This window comes from Macrosteles quadrilineatus, unplaced genomic scaffold (assembly GCF_028750875.1).
Source record: "Macrosteles quadrilineatus isolate MER2022 unplaced genomic scaffold, UCM_ALF_1.0 Scaffold_5__1_contigs__length_97177068, whole genome shotgun sequence".
Lineage (NCBI taxonomy): Eukaryota > Metazoa > Arthropoda > Insecta > Hemiptera > Cicadellidae > Macrosteles > Macrosteles quadrilineatus.
In genome coordinates this window covers 14,522,423-14,544,973 of record NW_026542598.1, presented here as the reverse complement: position 1 = coordinate 14,544,973, position 22,551 = coordinate 14,522,423, and the positions used below count along the sequence as shown (strand labels likewise).

The following is a 22,551-nucleotide window of genomic DNA, read 5'->3' as shown; positions in this document are numbered from 1 at the left end:
TTATTATTAAGCACATCCAATAGTTAATACGTATTCAGTAGTTACTAAGATGAGTATTAAAAATTGTAAATTTGAGTATAAAAACTTTCGATAATTAGTTTAGAGACTTCATTAGGTGTTCTATCTAATAAAAACAAACACCAGTAATAAAAGATTAAACATACTCATGTGTTTATTTCACACGTATCAATTATTATAGTATTCATGTCAACACCAACATCAATATCAATATCACTGTACAGTATACAGCCGTCCCCACACATATCACAGCTGTTATCAACAGTTTGATCTTTGACTCTGAACCAAAATGTGTTCTTATCTGTTTGCCAAACGTATCGTCATTCAATTTCATACAGTGTGGACACGTGAAGTAGGCAGACCGGAAAGACTGGCCTCAGCAGAGAGAAAATGCAAGAGAAACTCGCAATGAAAATATAAATAAAAAAATAATGTGAATATTTCATTCAATACAATACTTGTCAAAAATTACATGTTTCACATTGTCATACAGTAATCTGTTTGTTACGGTCTCTATAATATTATGAAGCGAATTTGATCATTATGGGTTTTCGTTAAGGGAGGGGGTGGCAAAACACCCAATAAATATCACCTGTCGATAAAATATGCAATGGAAGGAAATGAATAGAAGTTAAAGTCACAGCGAAAGTCGCATTGCAGCAAGCTGTATGTTTCTTAGCCCATTAAAATCACCGTATCGTATGCAAGCAGCGCACTCCACGATGAGATTAATGGACTGAGAAGTGACGTGAAGCGGATCATCTTCTGTGTGTTAATTAACCATTGATTGATGGATCACTGAGGAAAAATAAACACGGATAACAACAGTCAATAAACTTGTCTCTGACAGTGAAACTATTGCTGGCTTAGTGCACATTGAGTTATGTTCTTGGGTTTTGTGCGTCTTAAACGCTCTTCGTACTTATTTTAAATCTTGTACAAGCTTCAATTTTATAGTAATCTTCAAATTTAGATTTATTGCGCGTTTTATATCACAGATTAAACGTAGTGGACCCAGATATTTCACTTAAATCTGTGGTTGTATATCAAAACAGTAGTATGCACAAAGTTCATTATATCAGCCATGCTTTTAAAATCAATTTTAAAAAGTAATGTTTTTGATACTCATATTGCTGATGCTAGATGATTTTATAATTATTTTCTGACTTTAATACATTGGGTTATTTTGGGCAATGACATGATTAAATAAGATATTAGTTGTTTATTTTCACTAGCAAACATCGTTGTATGATAATTAACGAGCCTTTGAACTTATTGAAAAATACTCGGAAATATGCCGGAAAAGGCCTACTTCATTGATGTATAGCAAAACAAATGTACAAGATTTTCGGGATCAGAGTTACTTCCATTTTTGTAAACTTAACAAAAATAGATCAATATTTTAAAAATCTTCTACAAACCTTGATGTGTACATGACAGTAAAAGCTTCTTCAAGTATTTTCAAGTCAAAGCTTCCTTATATTAAAAGTCTACCATTTTCTCGATGGACACCAATTTATTCAGAAATATCCACACATTATAAAACGCTGTTGATTGTTTATGTATTTCAAAAACATAACCTTTCTAAATCATTAACAAAAGAACACTTTTGGCGAAAGAAAATGGCACCCTTTCATAAAAAACATACAATACATTCAGAAAACATGAGGTACGTAGCTTTTTGAGGAAAAACAATGTACAAAATTTAAATTCCACCTCATCTGTCATATAAACTTCGTTACTCTAGTACCTACAGTAACTTAATTCGAAATAAATCTATCTGAGAAATTGATTCCTGGAAATCACTGCATTGAAGTAGAACACTGGAAATTCCTTAGATGATTGATGCTAAAGGGAGGTAGTGAAAAACACGACAACAGACCAGCAGACAGCAAGCCTGACATACCTAGAATGTGAGTCACCAGCGTGGAGCTGAGATCAAGGGCGTACAGCCGCTGCAGCGGTGACTAACCTGCGCTATAAAGTGCCAGGTAGAGAACATGATAAACAAAGCTCAGACATAACAAGTGTTCTTATGGGATTTGGCTTTATAATACTTGGAGGCAGATTCATTACGGTAAGAATCAGTTAGAGGGGTTTGGTAGTGTTTCTTGATCGAAGATACTTTTTTCTATAACATACCTTCTAGGAGTATCAAACGTTAGAATTGTCGTAAGTTAAATGTATCTGATATATGGGCGAATCACGAAAAAAGCTTAAAAGAGGATTAAATACACGTCTTGAATTGAGGTGATTAAAAATTACATTCTGACACGCCGCGCCTTTTCAAAGGTTCTACTGTAATAGCAAGTCAAAATATTGCAGTTAGTGACAACAATATTCGATTTCATTAACATTGTACACAACTAGTGGTCCATGACTGGTTCAAAGAAATTTATCGCAAGGTGGTTGGACTCTACCTCAATGTAAAGAATGTTAAATTAACTGGTTTCATTAACATATAGTTCCTGAAGTCATCACAAAAATCTAAATCATTAAACACAAAAATACAAATGAACCTTTGTAGTATGCTCCCTCTCAGAGTTATATATCTGTGTTCACTCCAGTCAACCAAACCCCAACAAAAGTTGAACTCAAATGCATGTAAAATGAGCTTTGACAAAGTTTCAAGATACATTTGGCGGGGTCAAGCCCCGCCATTACAACACCCCAGTTATTAATTACACTGACGACCCCTGTGTAGACACTCTGTCCTATTGTCTTAGAAATGACACTCGACCAGAGAAGAACTTAAAAATAACGCAATAATACGCATAGAATTTTAGAGTGGATTGTATCCATATTTTATCTTCAATCTAGATATGTGAAATATTAAGATATTTTTACCAAGTTGTAACTCTACTGTTGCTATTAACGTTTGTTATGTATATTCACTGGATATTTGCAATAAGTTGTTATTGTCTTCGAAAAAAAATTTTCATAGGCTAGACAAACCTAATTGATTTCGGTAATTATTGTCAATAAAGATTCAAATATATATTCTTATAATCTGAGATATTCATCGAAGTTAAATAGTGTAGAAGCATACCTAGATAGATTAGAAGAAGTGTGTCGTGGAGAGTAGAAGTATAACCACATTAGTAACGGACATAAATTACCATATTATAACCAGATTAGTAATATTTATCAAGGGGCCTAACAAACCTTCACCGCTCAAACACTCCCGGTGTATACACAGTTTTAATTATTTTTAAATAAAGTACATAATAAAATCGATCATGTTTAAAAGGAAAAGAAATATGGGAATCGATAGTCGTATTTCAGAAAAACCAAGTTCTGCGTCAGCAGAATTAGTAAATTCCTATTTAAAGTAGTAATATTTAGAAACAGCACTGTATGGATTTTAATATAATTCTACGATCCTAAAAAAAAACTTTCTAGAACACGTGTGAAATGTAAAGTACAAAGGAATTTAGATGTCTGTAAGTTACACGCTGATCTCCATTACAAAGGCTGCTGAAAGTTGAACACTGTGTACTGAATGAGGTGAACGGTGGCTGTGTTTTGGTTTGGCCGTTTACAAAAGGTTAATTACAATGAATGACTGTAGTGAAATTCTTGGCTAGTCTGTGATTTTTTTTTTTCACAAAACCATGTTGACATTAGTGGTAAGATGTCTCATAGCTTTCTAATACGTTTATTTAGGAGGAATTATAATATTCCACTTGGAACGTAGAGGGAATTTTCAAGGATAAAGATGAGAATATTAAACAACAAAAAACTGATTGGTTTAGCTTACGCACAACGACGACGACGACGACTGTCAAAGTAAAACATGCAATGAATACTCGCACGTTTTCACTAACGATGAACAGAAGAATAATAAAAAAAATACCTACTCAAACCAAATCACTTTCATTAACTTGCTCTATAACCCATGTACATACAAACTTTGGTAAATGCAACTATATTCACTAACTAGAACTAAATACACATACATATACATAATTCATGTTCATTAACCATCATATATGAAAGTAGGTAATATTTTTACATTAAAAAGATCATTAATAAAAACACTATTATAGCTTTGATGAAAAAGATACAGCAAGGTTTGTAGGTATGTTCACAAATCATTGTTGCAAATAAATATCCTTTCACACTTAGCATTTTTTTCAGATAAAAACAGGAATACTGATGTACACGTACAGTGTCTGGGTATTATCACAGGAAATGCTGTTCACACAAGTATGCATTCATTTTTACTATATAATCTGATAAAATCAATACTTTATAGATACTGAACTTATATAAGTGGTCACACAGAATAAGGAACTTGTACTAATGTATTAAAAATGTTATTTATCAAACGATTTTCTATGTCATTACAGTTCGTCAGAAGTCACTACATTTATGAGTGCTGTATTGCATAAAGCATTTTTACAAAATACGAAACAGCAAGACTCAAAATTTAATAATGATCGTAATCCATGATTTAACGGGTCCATTTGAGATATTTAAATTGACCATATATGTATTTTACAAAATAAAGATAATATGACCATTTAAATGATGCTAAAGGTCTGTAAAAAAGTCTAGCGCTCGGCCTCACACTAATGAACCAGTTGCTGATTCGCATCACTGCGTCTTTGTTGACGCCGCGCTGACGACGCTCGCCACCGAACCTGAATAGCGCCGTGTTTACCCGCTAAATGACGGCTCCGGGTATTCTGGCTTGTGTGGTTAGAATATTTAAATTGCTGTTTATAACCTTACAGGTTGCATTGCGACAGTTTATGCAAATACGTAAACATTACATGCACATTTTTTCTTTGAAATTACATACCCTACCCGAAAAGAAGTAGTTTCTGCTAATTATAATTATGAACTCTAAACCCGTTTTTAAATGTATTTATGTGTAAACAATTTATGTGTAAAAAATGTAACGAGAGTTTAATACTCTTTGTATTTTATATTTAAATCTACTGCCAAACTGTAAATAGAAACATTATCATGGTAAATAATTAAGAGAGGCTTTTTAACACGAGTAACCTAACCTAATTTTAACACAATTTCAATGCTTCCATGATATCAAAAAAATAATTCGGACTAACACATAAGCAGTTCCGCTGGTGTGGAATGCAAAAGAAAATTAAGAAATAAAATAAAATACTACAGATTCCTCAGGTAACTTCAAACCACTAACGCCAAATAAACAAGAAGTAGATAGGACAGTCAAAAGAATTGTTTTCACTTAGTACAAGCTGCTATACCCGTGCTTTGAAACGGGAAGAAAATTTGACTTATAGAGCTATTAAGGTGGTGGTGATGTGTGTTTTAAAATACAGCAACTCTATGATTTAGTTTGAAAATATAAACTGATTTAAAAGTGTAAACCTAGGCCTACTTGCTTTCAAACCCCTACTGTAAATGTTAATAGATCCAAAAGAATATGACAACATACCATAGTGTAGCAATAGCATCAATTGCTTCATCTGCTTCATGAATGACATGTTTGACCATAATTTTTCAATTTTAGTCAATCCTCTTTATATGTAGCTTACTATATAAATTACAAAATGAAACTTTGAGCAATACTTTATAAATGAAAAAACGTATACAGTACAACATTTTTTAGAATCAAACATAACTCTCCTCAATCTACATAAAGCGTCACAAACATCTTTTTCGAGTAAATAAACAAACACCAGTTCATTGTACTGACCAGCTGTTTCATTAATAAAATTAAATTGAATCATTTAAAATTTGGAAGAATGCCAGGCCCTTTGGAAATCATCCTGTGGGGCAGAGCCCTTAGGAAATTCGCCCATATCAATACTTTTCGGCAAATCTGCACACTCTAAGCTTCATTTTGATGTGCCATATGCCTATATTTTTATTTGTTTTTTTTTATTTATTTACATAATTTGATTGTATCACTTTAATAATATAATAGATTTTAGACCAAGTTGTGAGCTGATAATAGACTATACACTGTTCCGAGTACCTGAATAATTCTTCACCACACCCAGACTTCCCTGTTAAGAGGAATAACTTCCATTACAGATAGTACAGTAATATGTAAACATTGTAAATATGTATTTTGGAAGTGAACGTCTCTTAATATTTGAAATAATTTTGAATCCAGTGTTAGGTATAAATCTCATTAGTCATACAATTATTTTATACTTCAATCAGTTCAATGCAGTTCAATAGAGGATGATCAGCGTTGGTACAGGGCTCAACACGAGCTGTAGCAGTTTAGAAGCGGAAATGCGCCATCACGAAATTGATCGGTAAATTGCAACCGCCGTTCTAATCCACCGCACATCGGCCACAGGCTATACACCAAACTATGCAAATAAAATACTAAGTATTACATCATCTGTAATAGTTCTCTTCAACGTTTTTTAAACCGAAACTAAAAGTTGATGACTAATTTTGTATATTAAATAACCACGAATAATAATTCACACATTCTATCAGAAGTATAAAACTCCTATGTTGTAATATTGGTTATTGTTTGGCTTTTAGTTGATAAAGATATCCAATGCAGAGTATTTTTCAGAATATATAAATTCTTTTCAAAATTTCTACTCACCTAGGAAACCTATATACTTTTTAATCTAACCACAAGGAAGGAATATGCGACAAAACCCAGTATTTGGCGATGGTGGGATTCTGACTTACCTGCACTAAAATTACAACATATTGTGTCACAATTAGTTATGTAGATTCAGTATTTAATCCAATGCAAGAATTTTAAATATTTAAATTTTCCTACATACATTTCATTTATCAATTTACTGTTCACGGAACAAAATTATACAGGCATAATTTATGTAAAAGCTTATAAGGAATAGGATTTTTTTAATGCAAGTCGCACACCTATCAAACACTTCCAATATTAGTTTTTCGATAAATATTTCCCCCAAAAAAACTAAAAGAGAAAATTACATTTAACATGTTGTCGACCTCTCCCCAACATGACAATCAAAACACAATGACAGAACAGCAAATTGACCCTGTTTTGTTGGTAGCTCGCTTTTTATATTCGTTTAAAGCAAAAGAGTATCCGAACAAATGGGTTTTGCATATCTCTATTACTGTATTCCCCAAGTGTGGATTCAAACAAACTCTCCTCAGAATATCGAATATTTTACTCAACTTTTGTTACACGGACTTCTAGTCGCCAAAACAGCACTTGAGCGACCGCGTGAATAATTCTTGACCTAAATAAATCAGATTTTTAGTAAATATCAAAACTCTTTATCTATTTTTTTTTGTAGCATTTTTATAAAACATTTATTAAAATCTTTTATTTTGTTCGTTGAAACCCTCAACACATTTCGCAAAGTGTTTTATTGCATACGCTAGTGCCATTTTTCAACAGTCAAAACTCCTCACTTTGATGAGGTTATACCGGTGGGCGAGGGGTAGCGGATTTTTATCCCCCTGGAATTTTACCCCCTGGGCAAACGTGACGTCACAAACCAGGGGGTAAAATTCCGGCCGCGAACTTTTGAGTTTCGCGACATCAGCTCGATGGATTAAACGCGGAATTAAACATATATTTTCACGGTTGTGAGTTTAATCAGAACACATCAAATTATAAAACCTAGAATGTACGGCCCGGATTTTTACCCCCCGGAATTTTACCCCCGGAATTTTACCCCCCAGATTTTTACCCCCGGAATTTTACCCCCGGAATTTTACCCCCCGGAATTTTACCCCTGGAATTTTACCCCCTGACCAGATATAAATTATTGAGAATGATTAATTATCGTCATTCAGTTTTAATTTAATTGTAAACATTTTATTATTAAGTAGCCTATCTTAATTTATATGTAACATTAACTAATCGAACAGGGTTTTAATATTAATTTTGAGATTCGAGTGTCAGGATTCGATCTTTGAAGCCAACTGTTGGTTAATATGATCAAAATAAAACAGCGAATTCTGTTTACTTAGTTGAGATTACAAAATAAATAAATAAAGATAGGGTACTAAATAATGAAATGTTTACAATTAATTAAAAACAGAAATAAGAAAATTAATCATTCAATTTCTAAAATCAGCCAGGGGGTAAAATTCCGGGGGGTAAAATTCCGGGGGTAAAATTCCGGGGGGTAAAATTCCGGGGGTAAAAATCCGGCCCGTACATCTTCAGTTGCCTAAACGCTAGTTATATGGACAGGGGGTAAAATTCCGGTTTTTATCGCTAATCGAATTAATCACGCTCTGACTATTTTCATTAGACTTCCAAATCCGCGGGGGTAAAATTCCGGCCGCGAACAAACTTTTGGCCACTCAGGTTACTACGCCATAGTGACGTCAGCTTTGCCCAGTGGGTAAAATTCCAGGGGGATAAAATTCCGGCGACCCGTGGGCGAACCCGTCCCTCAAGCACTCACTGAGGCCTGATACTAAGCTCCTGCGAAGCATTTAGAACAAGAATAATAAGGAAATCACAGCATGGTAGTGAAACAGCACAATTTCTCGCGATTCCTCGCAAATAAGGAGATAATCATAGAGAAGGCTGGACAATGAGGCAGCTTGACTACAGCTGTTCCACCCACACAGCCATACAAACACAGAAAATACACGCACACACAGTCACATAATGACGGTGAATCAGTGTGAGTCATACTTCCAACCAGGAGAACTGCATGTCGTGTCGACGTACATGATGTAGAAACAATGTATTCTATTATACATTCCAAATAGGTATATAATATCAACATCAGCGACATCCTTCAAAATACGTATGGCAATCGAAAAGGGAAAACTATAATACATAAAAGTTAGTAAAAACGTGCTAAATAAAGACAGAGTTTATCAAGCAAGCAATTACTTAAAACACCAAAGTAAATACTAAAATCAAATAGCGATACAATAATGTGACTGTTGGCATAACTGATTTATGTACTCGGTACCTATTTAGTAATTACACAGATAAACTAATAATACCAATAGAGTTTAAATAAAAGTGAGATTAAATTAAATTTCAACATCGTTTGCTACCAGAAAATAGTAAAATATTATAACTACGAATGGAAACAAAAATGAAGATTTTGACGACTTAGCACAGACAATATACCAAATATATTTTCGATTCATCGTAATTTAGTAACTTATAAAATTTTCTTGGTTGATGCTTTTTTAAAAAACCTCACAGAACATTATTTTACCCTTTTATACTTACGAATACAGTAATAGTTGTATTAAATAATCCCTAACCACAGAATGGAATACTTCAAACAAAACCCTGTATATCTTATCAATAAAGAAATACAGTTGCACTACAGCCTACGTAATATACTACGAAGATCTCAATATGTTGCTGTCATTATTGGGGCGATCAAATCAGAAACCTCCCCTCTCATATCCCATTACCGCTTTAGGGGGAGGGGAGGGGGATTTTCACACCCTCATAAATATTCCGGGTGAGTAGCGAATCGTATGCAGTAGACACGTTCCTTTTTATAATATTGATTAATTGACAAGCAAAAGCCTTAAGTCGCCCAACAACCTCAACTATTTTCAAAATACAAATTCGGATTTAAATCTAACAACTGTACCTTGTGTAGTAAACCTAGTTTAAACTAGATAATAATTTGTATAATCCAAACACATTCACGGAGTCGTCTGTGGGAAATTATTGAGAGGAAATTAATGTTAAACACAGACTAACGCAAAATGTAAGATTTTTCAAATGTTTTGAAAATATCTCTTTATACTTGAAATTAATAAAAAATTTAGTTTCTGGAAAAACGACGAGCAGCGACCCTTCTACGTTGTTATTCGAAATAGCCACGGAAACACATTGCGAAACACGTAATAACGACTAAACTAAAAGCGATGGTTTAATCACCTCGATTAAGTTTATTGTTCTTATAGTCCAACGCTCCACATGCAAGAGCATAACAACCGCAATGGAGAGGATGGGAGACCACAACCAATCCCACTGCGTGATTAAGAAGCTGCTTTAATCAAAGCGGACACCAGAATGGAATCCGTTCTTCTGAGCATTTGGATTTATATAGATTAGATGTTAATTATATCACTCGATGAAGACAACAAACCCTTATTATTAGCTTTAGTGTATTAAAACCAACCTTCTTTCAGTCAGTTAGAAAAGTTGCACATTTAATTAGCAGAAGCATTTGAAAGTAACTATTCACTCATTCACTGCACTTGGTGTTTTAGTACTTTCGTTTATTCATATATAAATCCCAAAGTACCCATGAACTTTTGAGAAAACTGCAAGTAACAGTAACATCCCCATAAACCATATACTTAAATGTTTGTCATGACGAGAAAACTTACGCAACACTATCCATTTTTCATGAATTGCCCTAAAAGGTCGTAATTCCTTTCTAAAGGGAACTTTCCATATACCTAATAATGTTAAAAATAGCTCAGCTGCACTTATTTGTATGTTTTTCTTTCAATGTATTACCTTATTAAAATCAGGTATGGTTATTTGTTTGTATTACTGTATTCTGTTTTGTTTATTTCAGCTTAACTTAACCAATCAATAATTGTATTAATACTTATGAAGTCAAACCGGGTGAAGCCTGTGGGTAAAAGCTAGTCTAAGGTAATATTTATATAGTGACACCATTATTTTATTCATATTTGGTCTCCTATTGAGTGTTCCTTATTAACGCAACTATTATATACAAAACAAGACTTAAAGAGGAGGTGGGGGTTTTGACAGATGCAAGTTCTTCTCGCCTGACAGTTCAGTAACATCATTGTTCTAGATATATGTACGCACTGATCCGCCAGCGCTATCACATCGTTATCTCACGGCTAAAACACATTTTGGTGATCAATATGATTTGGACCTGGTCATACAAAACACTTATTAACATGACAGTCTTATGTTTTCGTGTATAACATCGCATTGCCACTAACAGTGATGCAACGAATCATTGTAACAAACACTAATTGTACCACTCATTAACAATTGGTCTTAACAGGTGTAGTTGAAGTTCGAAGCATTACAATTTGACTTCTTTTCTCAATCCTGGAGCCCCATTGGTCCGTTACTCGTGTTGTTAAGTAAAACAATACTGTTAAGTAAATTCTTTTCAACTGAAACAGCTACCAGTAGATTAAACGGGACCTCGTAGGTAGCAATAATATAATTTGATGAATAAACTCGAGCAACTCATGAGCAGTGAGTAGTAACAAGTTAGCATGAAAATGAAAATCTAAAATAGCAATGTTTAACAACAATATTGCTATAACATTTCGATGTGCATAATGCATATATACAATAAATCTGACGAACATGCCCACGTATTGGGAATATGACCAAACAAACGAACAAAATTATCCTCGAATTCCCGACGTCGAAAGACACCCGCTTTGTCCTGGTCATAAAATATTAAATTCCTTCCGACCTTCTACACTGGCGAGTTACGAGGAAACTGAATTGTCAGAATTCTATACAAGCATACTATATAGAGGGAAGGAGAGAATTTTAAATTCAAATATGAGTAAAGCAACTACATCGCGTAGTTACCTTATATTTGAATGATATTGTTTATTCTACTTATAAAGTAGGGTAAGACATTAAATTTTTACTTTCAAATTTGCAAGTAAACTTTTCGTAAGTTTTGATGACTGTTTTGACCTGTGTTTCAAATTACAAAATCAACTGCTCTAGCGGGAGCAATTTTTTATTGTGATATTTTTATTATTATATGTAATTATGGCACCTAGAGTGTGTTTTAGAGCACTAAAATGTGCAAGGCATCTGTATCTTAAATAATTGTCCTGAGCTGGTTAATAAGGATGATGAATCGACAGGGTAGAATGTTAAATATATGTCTTAGTACTGTCTGCTAGTCCTTCTACGTGTTACGAACCATAAATATAAAATACTGTAAAGTGTTTGTATAGTAAGAGTGTTTAACGTGATTATAAACATAATTTTTAACAGGTTTATCAAGTTTAAATCGTTATATTTATCTGTTTGTACTGTTGCAGTTAACACTCCAAACTTCTCTGTAGGCGCAAGATGACATAACCACGACCTTCGTTTACAATGCCACCACGACTGTCTGTCTGCAGTCTAAGTACATGTTCCGTACCTACAGCAATATCTGCTTGAATAAAAGTCCTTAAATAATTACTTCACGTAAAAACCACTTCCTTTTAGTACCATTTAATTTCCACCTGAAACTAAATTTCGTGTTCAACTAGAAAATATTATCACAACGACACATTTGGCGAATGGGGCATTTAAAAACCGTAGATTTGTCTCTGGAATACATAGAGGAGTAGAGAGAAGAGGAAATAGAATGAGGAATGGCGACGGAATTAAATTCCAAGACGCAAGAAAACTTGGCCAAACATGGGTAAGTGAGTGGATCATCGGGAATAAACTTTCCCACAAGTCGGGTAGTCGGGTAAATAGATAACCAGGTAGCTTGGTTTACCCAGGCTTATTTAAGTGGTAAGATATTTACCCATGTAGGGCATCGTGTAGTTAAAATCGAGATGCATTCTAGCATAAAGTATTAAATTATAATTATTTTAGCTTACATTAAGAGGGGCGTAGGTCTTTAAAAAGTCTACACTATCTATTTTTCCATTGAATATATACACTACATATATTCAAAGCTATTTCCCAGTTATTTTAGCGAATAGTTCAATTTACTTCTCGTGTGGGCTAAAAAACGTGGGAGTAGAATGCGTTTGGAATCTTGGGTTGTATTTCTCGTATGTCTCGGACACATAAAACAATTCGGGAATCCACAATTTCGCAATTATAACCTTTTCGCATATCATGGATCGAAGAAATACATACTTAACAAAATGCCTTTACCGGGCAATTCTTTACGTTCATATGCCTTTGATCACAATCACCTTTGTGTACAACAAGCGTGTACGAGGGTGGGATGCTGTTGTGTGTGTGGGGGGGGGGGTGTGGGGGGAAGTAATGATAAGATCCAAGTTGTATGAGGCACATTGTCTCCCCCCAAGGGTCAACTGCGACAGCGACGTCGAGACAGACCCTCGTCTTAACAGAAATACTGTAAACAATGTTAGAAACACATAAATGAACAACTAATCGTTCGTTCTATCTGGGCGATGACTTTTAAATTCGGTGAAATAAATAAATGATAATAAAGGAAATCTACACAAACAAGCGTGTTACTGAACAAAATATTTCTTCATAAGAGAAAAAAGTGGATGTTGTCAAATTTATTGGCAGAAAAATGATTCTAAGCAGTTCGATATATTTGCGAAATTAATACTCTTTTTGGTACCTTGGCATAATATTTTGTACTTAAAATAAACCTAATTACCTCATTACAGAAAGTTAAAATTATGCGGTGGAAGTTTCTTAGAAAACACTATTATTTAGAGGTCGTGCTTTCAGTGGTGTGGCATTGAAAGCTTGAAAATTATAGGACGGTTTAAACAGGCTTTCAGATAAAGTCTGTTGAACATCGCTGTATCCTTGACTGCTAGGTCAAACAGAAATAGCTTTACTTTGAAGCACATAAGAAACACTTGACCCTTTGTGTACTGAAGTTGTCTTATAAAGGATTAAGATAAATTACAACTTGAAAAGAACTAATAGTACGAATAATAGTGCTTTAAACCACACTATGTTTATAGTAAATTATATAATATAGTAGATAGATCCCAATAGGTTACGAACTCTTGAGATCAACTTTGCAGTATATTAATTTTTTGGGTCGTGTCTGAGTTAGAAAGAAACGCCCTGAGCCGAAATGTATCACGGTTTAGGTTACCTTGCATCGTCAAGTAACTCTTCTTAAGTCGTCCTTTTTGCTCATTTATCAAAAAAATCCATCGTATGCAACGCATTATTCATTATTAATTTATGTATTGCATTTAACAAATTTATTTGTACAACCGTATAGAACGAACTACTTAAATAATATTTTACAATAATATATGTAGAGTGTATACACATATATTTTTTCAAACATAATTAGAATAATAGACATACTACAGAGTATTAAGATAAATCTACATACAATCATTTAGTTTCTGTTCCACTACACACAATCCATATGTGAACTACAATAATCAATTCACCACCTGCAATGTTTTACTTTGCTTGTACATTCGACAACATGCATAGCTAGCAGCTATTTCAAAATTATTAACCAAAAACAATGCAAAAGTGATTGAATGACAAATGAGAATTCGAAGTAGTGATTTTCACCGGTGTTCAGTTTAGCAGAGATTTAGGTGGAATTTCCGTCTGCTAGCACCAAACGCATCACTCGCCGATGGAATAATGGCTTCCTGCAGTCACTACTCAGTGTAGATGTGTTTGTAGATAAAACGGATGAAATTTCACAGCTGATTATTCACTCTACCTTTGAGATGTTGTCAACACGAGTTGCACCGTGATATGGAGTAGTTGTTAAGAATTTCATGTATTCCGGGTCCGTCCACTTATTCAATTTTCTGACAAAATGTCGAAAATCAATTCACAATAAAAATTCTCGCCATGCAAGGTTGGCTTATTACTTATACTTTTACTATTATACTTTCCAAGTCAAAGCCACTTCAGGTTTGTTCAAATTGAATAATTCTTTAATTTTGCGAAATATGGTTCATTTTATAACCCGACCTCCTTTCTTATTCTCTGTCTTATTTCCATGGTGTCACATGTATCTAGAATCGTCTCTAGTCGAACTCAAAATAAAGTAAGTTACAGTTACATTGTGCAGTAGTTATACTCTGAGATAGTTGATTTGACACAGATCCAAACAACACAAATGAAACTACACTTGTATTACAAAATAACACCTGTTATAGGCCAACTTTTATTTTATGTAGACATGTTTATGACTTGATTTTCCACGTTGTTAAGAAGAGTGACTGATCAGGTAAAATGTGAGAGCTGAGTAAATTAATACATTTCCTGCAACATGCTATCTTTAACCAAACACTAAAAAAATCATCTTTTCGCGGTCACACAAATCGAATTGTCCAACTATTTCAATACGACACAATTAAACTCAACTGTAAAATAACATACTGGAATTTCCTGTTTTCCAACAGTGTGTCTACAATTACAATCACTGTGTGTAAACAATTACACCTGAGAAGCCGATATAGAAACACAATAACAAATATTTGTTCGCAATCGGTCGCTAGTTTCGCACTAAACGAGGCAAATAATTGCAGAGCGAGCGCAGATGTCTGGACGAGATAACACGATGAGCTTGCGTTGATTGTTGCGAGAACCATTAAACTGTTGTACCAATTATAACGCCACTTCTATAAACCAACAACTCAATTCATTGACTCATATTTTTTACATCGATTGTTTTTTATTTTGGTAGTACCTATTAGTTATTTTGGAGTAAATGTCTTATAGGAATAATATTTCGACATTTGTGTGGACCTAACCAACGGGTTTCCGTCGTTTTAAAAGTAAATATTTGGTAAATATTGGTAAGTAAATATTATACCTAACTTAAATTGATCTTCTATGGACCATTGTTTTAACTACGAACAGACACAAAAAACAGTGTTACAGGTAATAACTCAAAATTCTCTTATCATTATTTCCGAGAGAGCAACGCCACGAAAGTTGGGTATTTTAAGAAGAATACAAAAGCAAGCTGATTCAGATTTGTTACTGTCTATGATGCAGGAATATTTTACTAAAAGCAGAATGATCAAAGTCATATAAATCCGGTTTCGAACTATTAAAAAGCTACTGACTTTTCTCAGGTTCGAACCGGCGACCTTCTTTTCATGAGGCGAGGAGTCCTTAAGTGTATAGTTAATGTCATTTACCATTGTCAAATATTACAAACATTAAGCGTTCAATAGATTCAAACACAACAGTTAAACAACAAAACAAACTAAAACACCGCAACAACATTTTTCACGATCTTACAATTCTCGCCAAAATTGCTTGTCTTCTAGAAATCTTTCAGTCACTGCAAACAATATTGCAGCTCTATAAAATTTATATTTACAATTGAACAACTGTTGTTCTCGGTACCAGCTGATTCTGTCTGTTGTTGTTTAAAAAATAGCTACTTTGGCATAGCAATGTAAAGCAAAAGCGCCTATAATGCACAACAACGATTGATTACCAAAGTGCGATAATCATGCATTAAACATTATTCTGTGAGGTAACAACAATTGAATTCAACGTTCCGACTGTAGTTCTATACACTCATGTATGACAGTCGCCACACAGCTGATATCTTGATCACGTGTTCACGTCAAATGCACGATCAAGATGCACCCGGCGTGTGTTTAGACAATTTGGACAGAGGACAGTGGACAGACTGGACGGAAGTGTATAAATACAGCGACGACCGCACGTGCTGGCTGACCGTGCACTTGACCTCTCCGGCTAGAAAGATCATCTTCGCTATTTATTTCTAAATAATTTTTGGAAGATCGTTATACAATACTTAAAGGAAGGTACTACATATGACTTTTGGTTACTGAAGTAGACATTTAACATGTATAGGGCCTATGTACCCGCTGTAGCTTAATTTTTTATTACAGTTAGAATAATTAAATTTAAAGCCACACACAGAGTTCGCAGGTGTAAGTGTATATTTTCTCCTTTTCGTATTTGATATGAAAAAATTATTTCACGCTAATACTAAAAATATGTGTTAAAGAGGAAATATACATTAAGGAGCACAAATTTATGACCTCAGAAATGTTTGAAATATTGTAACTTTCTTCAAAATATGCTATATGTTGAGGAAATCGCATCGATTAGTATAATAGTACTGTCGTTTAAAAATCGTGCACATTAATAACTGTTGTATGCCCAACAACCACGGTTACATGTTGTTTAAATCTATAATAAAGTCAAAATGATAACGAAAAAACCAATAATAATAAGAATAACCCACAAAACTTTACTTAAATGAAAACACAAACCACCGGACAAAAATACAAATACGGTAAAAACTACTCTTGATGAAAACAACTCTTAACACTTCTGACGGCGTTGAAATGTTAGTACAGCAGTTTTCAAATAGAGACACCCAAAAATCACACTAAACGAACAAAAGGTCTTTGGTCCACATTACCACAATGCATATACCACTAGTCTATGTGTTTGTGCAAGTGCAATAACTAAGTTTAGACCCAGAAAGCAGGGTAACGCCGTTTGTTAAATATAACACAAAAGTGTGAAACATTCTAAGCAATTTGGCAGCCGGCCTGTCTCGAAAATCAGTTTCACTGCAGTCTGCCAGCAACTGTCGATGCAACAACCCTTGGCAACTGCAGCACAATGTTGCAGACGATGTGTTTTCTATTGTAAATACCAAATATGATTTTTTAAATGATATAGTAATGAGGCTGTATAAATCGCTTTTACTACCGTCTGTAAGCGATAACATAAAATGTGACGTTTGAAAGAAAGTCTTGTGATTAACTAGAGGGAAATTTATACGATTTAATTATAAATTGATTTTACAAAACGGTTTGCTACGAGAAAAATTAGCAATAATTTATAGACAAATTATAAAGATTTTTTTCAACTGAAAGTAACGTCAGACTTCTTTAAAATAAGAAAAAATATAAAACAATTAATAGGCTAGATGGTAAAGATTACAATGATTAAACAAAATGAGAATTTTATAATAAATTGCATGCTTTTCTTTAAATTTACAACTCTTGGGATTCAAACTACAACTATAATTAGAAGCATTTACACATACAGAAACAAGATGCTCACTGAAAACAAACCCATCATTTGAAATCTCTATTAAACAAGCTCGGTTCTTTCTACATTGCGATTAAATTTTTCAACCCGTAAACATGTTCAATGTTCATCCCAGTAGTAACAGCAACAGCACTGAGGATGCGATCCCTATTGCACGGTGGTCAAAACGTTCAAAACATCAGTGTTTAGTCCGCAACAGCCATCGTTTTTTATGACAGGATGTGGCGGATTACAGGTTTAGCTGGATATAATAAATAGGTTGATGTTGCATAACGTTGGCTTCGGCTCATAAAACTGACAATTGACAGGGATGTAATACGAAAATTTAGAAAGTCATAATCTATTGTAAGAGGAAGTTATACCATTAACTAACAACTTTGTTTATACCACAGACATCCCCCCACTACATATTAAGATTTGATACTCGTTAAGATGTTTTACATTCAGCATTCAAATCAAGAACTAAAAAGTAGGGTTCAAGTAAAATGAATATAAGCACAGAATAACTTTTGTTATACTAAGATTTGACTACATTGCAATTCTAACCCTGTTTTTTTTTATATAGAATCAAAATAAGTTGCCGAATTATTGTTGAATTGAGTACCTTTGCCAATCGGAATGAAGGCAAGTTAAATACATGAATTAACACAACTGTTAAAAACTGGAAGAAATTACCAACTGTGTAGGAGTACACACTAAAATACGTCACATACTAATTCGGTCTGTTGTACATTTATTCTTCTTGTAAGAGTGAGTTCAAAGTACTGTACTGTATAATTTAAACGCTATATCTATAATTAAGTGGGAGGGAATAAAACCTATGTATAGGTGACTGACTAATCGAAACTATGTTTGAAATAAATCAAATTAAAATCAAACCTACAACACAAATATTTAACTTGGCATCTCAAACAAAATTTCACACCGTGTTGTAGGTGAAAATGTAATTCAGATTTACTGGGTTATTTTGAAGCATGTGCTTGCAAAATGTTACAGTGGCATAAGCCAATCTTTAATATGATAAACTATATTAATTTACGCAAACAAATAAAATCTTAAGACAATTTAACTAAATAATTTCTTACTACTTGCCTTTTCTTCTTCTCCCTACTAAGTGCTCAGTGACTAACCTGTAAAAGAAAAGGGATTAAATAGAATTCAGTTGCAAAGCACAGTGAACAAAGGATTGTACAAACCAACGAAAGACAGCAATCACCACCGGAACTGCTGTTGATTGCGTTCACTAATTAGTGGCCGTTGTTGTTATAAAACTAGTGATAACAACTAAACAACAACAGTCATAAACTTAATGTAAATGTTTTTATTTACTGCTGTAAAGTACTTATTCCTTTTAAGTTTAAAATTTGCATTGTGTTTATTTTATTTAACACCAGCAGTTTAGGTTTCCTTCATCGCAACATTTAAAAGACCTTATTTCATATCCAACAGTAACTAATAGAATTTTTCGATTGTGTTGGTATATTAATCTAAACCAGTTCGAGGATACAGTTTTTAAGTGAACAGCAGCATCTAATCAGAGAATCGTATATACCAACTGAACAAGTTTAAAGATACCCTTTGTAAAAACACATTTCAATCAAGAAAGGAAGGCAAAATGTGAAACCAAAGAAAATTAAAAAAGGTTTCTGTATGTACCATTTATTCCACAACATTATATAAAACACTACAAAAATTGAGATGACCTAAATAATGTTGCTTCGATTAAAAATGTCAGAAAAATTGGAATAACGAGAGTGAACTATCTTACTTGTAAACTACGAAACTTAATCAAATTTATTGAAAACTGCAATAATTTAAATTTAGTACAAATTTATTCTCTTTAGAAATAAGTAAACAATCATTTTGTTAACTTGAAAACTAATTTGGGAATATAAGATATGGAAATATAAAAAATGAACTGACAGAGACTGATAACTGGTACCATTTAGTATCACTTAAGTAGTTTAGAAATCACGAAACAAGGAATTCTGAGTAGATACATAAGCTGCATCAGTTGCGTTTGATGTTTATACCAAATAGCAATTGCACAGCGGTTCTGTAGTAATGGCACGAGTAGAAAACTAAAGTAAAAAGTCAGGTGAACCTTCACCGCACGTTCAGACATTCGCAATGAACAACTGTACTACTTACACAATTATGAGCACTTCTAACTCTTGCCCAACATCTTTCAACGAGACGTTTCAACTGTCAGTAATAGTCTTGTTAAGGAGGAATTTCATCCGTCACTGTTGCCTTTGATTGTTTTCACACATTTTGACTTTAATTAGTTACTAGTAGTACGCTTATTCTTCACGTAACAGGATGAGTGAACATGAGCGCAATAATGAAAGAGTTTACCCACACCTAGCACACTTACCGGTGTCACTGGTGTACACAATAATGTTATTTGTATGGGCAAATCGACCCATGAGTCGGGGCAAATAATGGTGAGTCGGTGACTCAAGTCGGTAGCGTCACGCGAACTTCGGGCCCAAGGCAGCGATGTCGTGAGTTCGGATCCTGGTCACTGCCACTAAATTTTATCAGTACAGTTCACCTTTGTACTGTACCGGCTCACCAATTGCTTTGCTGTAAACGATCCACGCACGGGCGAGGTTAAAAGAGGCTGGACCAACCTCTTAAAAAAACCAAATCTCAGTCAACAACAATCCTAACTTCTCGTCCATTGATTAACCAAAGTCATTGGTAATATACGTAACGTATTTCCTGTTTCCCTCTCTTCTCATAGCATTTTATTATTGCAGATACGTTAATCTAACTGTCACAAAGAGTTCCCACACTCTGGACTGTCAACCTTGACTACTTCCTTTACCACTTCCTACGTCGTGGACCTGTTTCCCTCTCTTCTCATAGCATTTTATTATTGCAGATACATTAATCTAACTGTCACAAAGGGTTCCCACACTCCGGACTCCTCGCCTCGACTACTCCCTTCACCACTTCCTACGTCGTGGACCTGTTTCCCTCCCTTCCAATAGCATTTTAGTATTGCAGGTATATTAATCTAACTGTCAAAAGGGTTTCTACACTCCGGACTGCTCGCCTCGACTACTTCCATTACCACTTCCTACATCGTGGACCTGTTTCCCTCCCTTCCTATAGCATTTTAGTATTGCAGGTATATTAATCTAACTGTCACAAAGGGTTTCTACACCCCGGACTGCTCGCCTTGACTACTTGCATCACCGCTTCCGACGTCGTGGACCTGTTTCCTTCCTTTCCTATAGCATTTTAGTATTGCAGGTATATTAATCTAACTGTCACGAAGGGTTTCTACACTCCGGACTGCTCGCCTTGACTACTTCCTTTACCGCTTCCTACGTCGTGGACCTGTTTCCCTCCCTTCCTATAGCATTTCATTATGGCAGATACATTAATCTAACTGCCACAAAGGGTTCCCACACTCCGGAATGCTCGCCTTGACTACTTCCTTCACTACTTCCTAAGTGTCGTGAACCTGTTTCCCTCCCTTCCCATAGCATTTTTAGAATTGCAGATACATTATTCTAATTGTCACAAAGGCTTCCGACACTCCGGACTGCTCACATTGACTACTTCCTTCACCACTTCCTACATCGTGGACCTGTTTCTCTCCCTTCCCATAGCTTTTTTAGAATTGCAGATACATTATTCTAATTGTCACAAAGGCTTCCGACACTCCGGACTGCTCACATTGACTACTTCCTTCACCACTTCCTACATCGTGGACCTGTTTCTCTCCCTTCCCATAGCTTTTTTAGAATTGCAGATACATTATTCTAATTGTCACAAAGGCTTCCCACACTCTGGACTGTTCACCTTGACTACTTCCTTCACCACTTCCTACGTCGTGGACCTGTTTCCCTCCCTTCCTATAGCATTTTATTATGGTAGATACATTAATCTAACTGCCACAAAGGGTTCCCACACTCCGGAATGCTCGCCTTGACTACTTCCTTCACCACTTCCTAAGTGTCGTGAACCTGTTTCCCTCCCTTCCCATAGCATTTTTAGAATTGCAGATACATTATTCTAATTGTCACAAAGGCTTCCCACACTCCGGACTGCTCACTTTGACTACTTCCTTCACCACTTCCTACATCGTGGACCTGTTTCTCTCCCTTCCCATAGCTTTTTTAGAATTGCAGATACATTATTCTAACTGTCATAAAGGCCCCCCACACTCCGCAGCGCTCGCCTTGACTACTTCCTTCACTATTTCCTACATCGTAGACCTGTTTCCCTATCTTTCCATAGCATTTAAGTATTACAGATACGTTAATTTAACAGTCATAAAGGGTTTCCTTACTCCTTTCTTTTCACTGCTCACCTTTCCGCTTTCTTTACTACCCTCTACGTCGGGGACCTGTCCCCCCCCCCTTCGCATAGCATTTTAGTATAAAAATATACCAACATTTTTGAATATTTAATATTCAATGCCAACATTAAATTGAATAATGTAAAAAGCTGCTTTGTTCTAAATACATACATACCTATATACTTTTAATTAAAAGGCGAAATTTTAATACTGAACATAAACGGTATATAACTGCCGACTAATATTGTTAAGTTCAATTTATTATTATGAAAGTTGTGAGATTTAATTAGCTTAAATAACATTATTCTGAAAGCTGTGAAATTATAATGATATATATTCATAGACGCCAAACTGTTTACTCCATGAATGAAAGAGCTTAGAGTAAAAGTCGTTCTCTCTGTCTTAAGTAGACAACAAAATTGTTGGTCGCAAAACGTAAACAAATAAAAAGAAGAAGAAGGTAGGTCCTAATGTTATTCTTATGGGACAAATTTAAAAATGTTTTTTAAGTATTTTATAATTACTACTGAGC

The 22,551-nt window shown here is 34.6% G+C and overlaps 1 protein-coding gene across 3 annotated transcripts in view; it reads right to left on the bottom strand.

The window, feature by feature from the left end:
- LOC128993812 (disco-interacting protein 2-like) overlaps positions 1 to 22,551 on the bottom strand; it is a 368,811-nt gene that overhangs the window by 270,596 nt on the left and 75,664 nt on the right. The gene's annotated exons all lie outside the window — the stretch shown is intronic.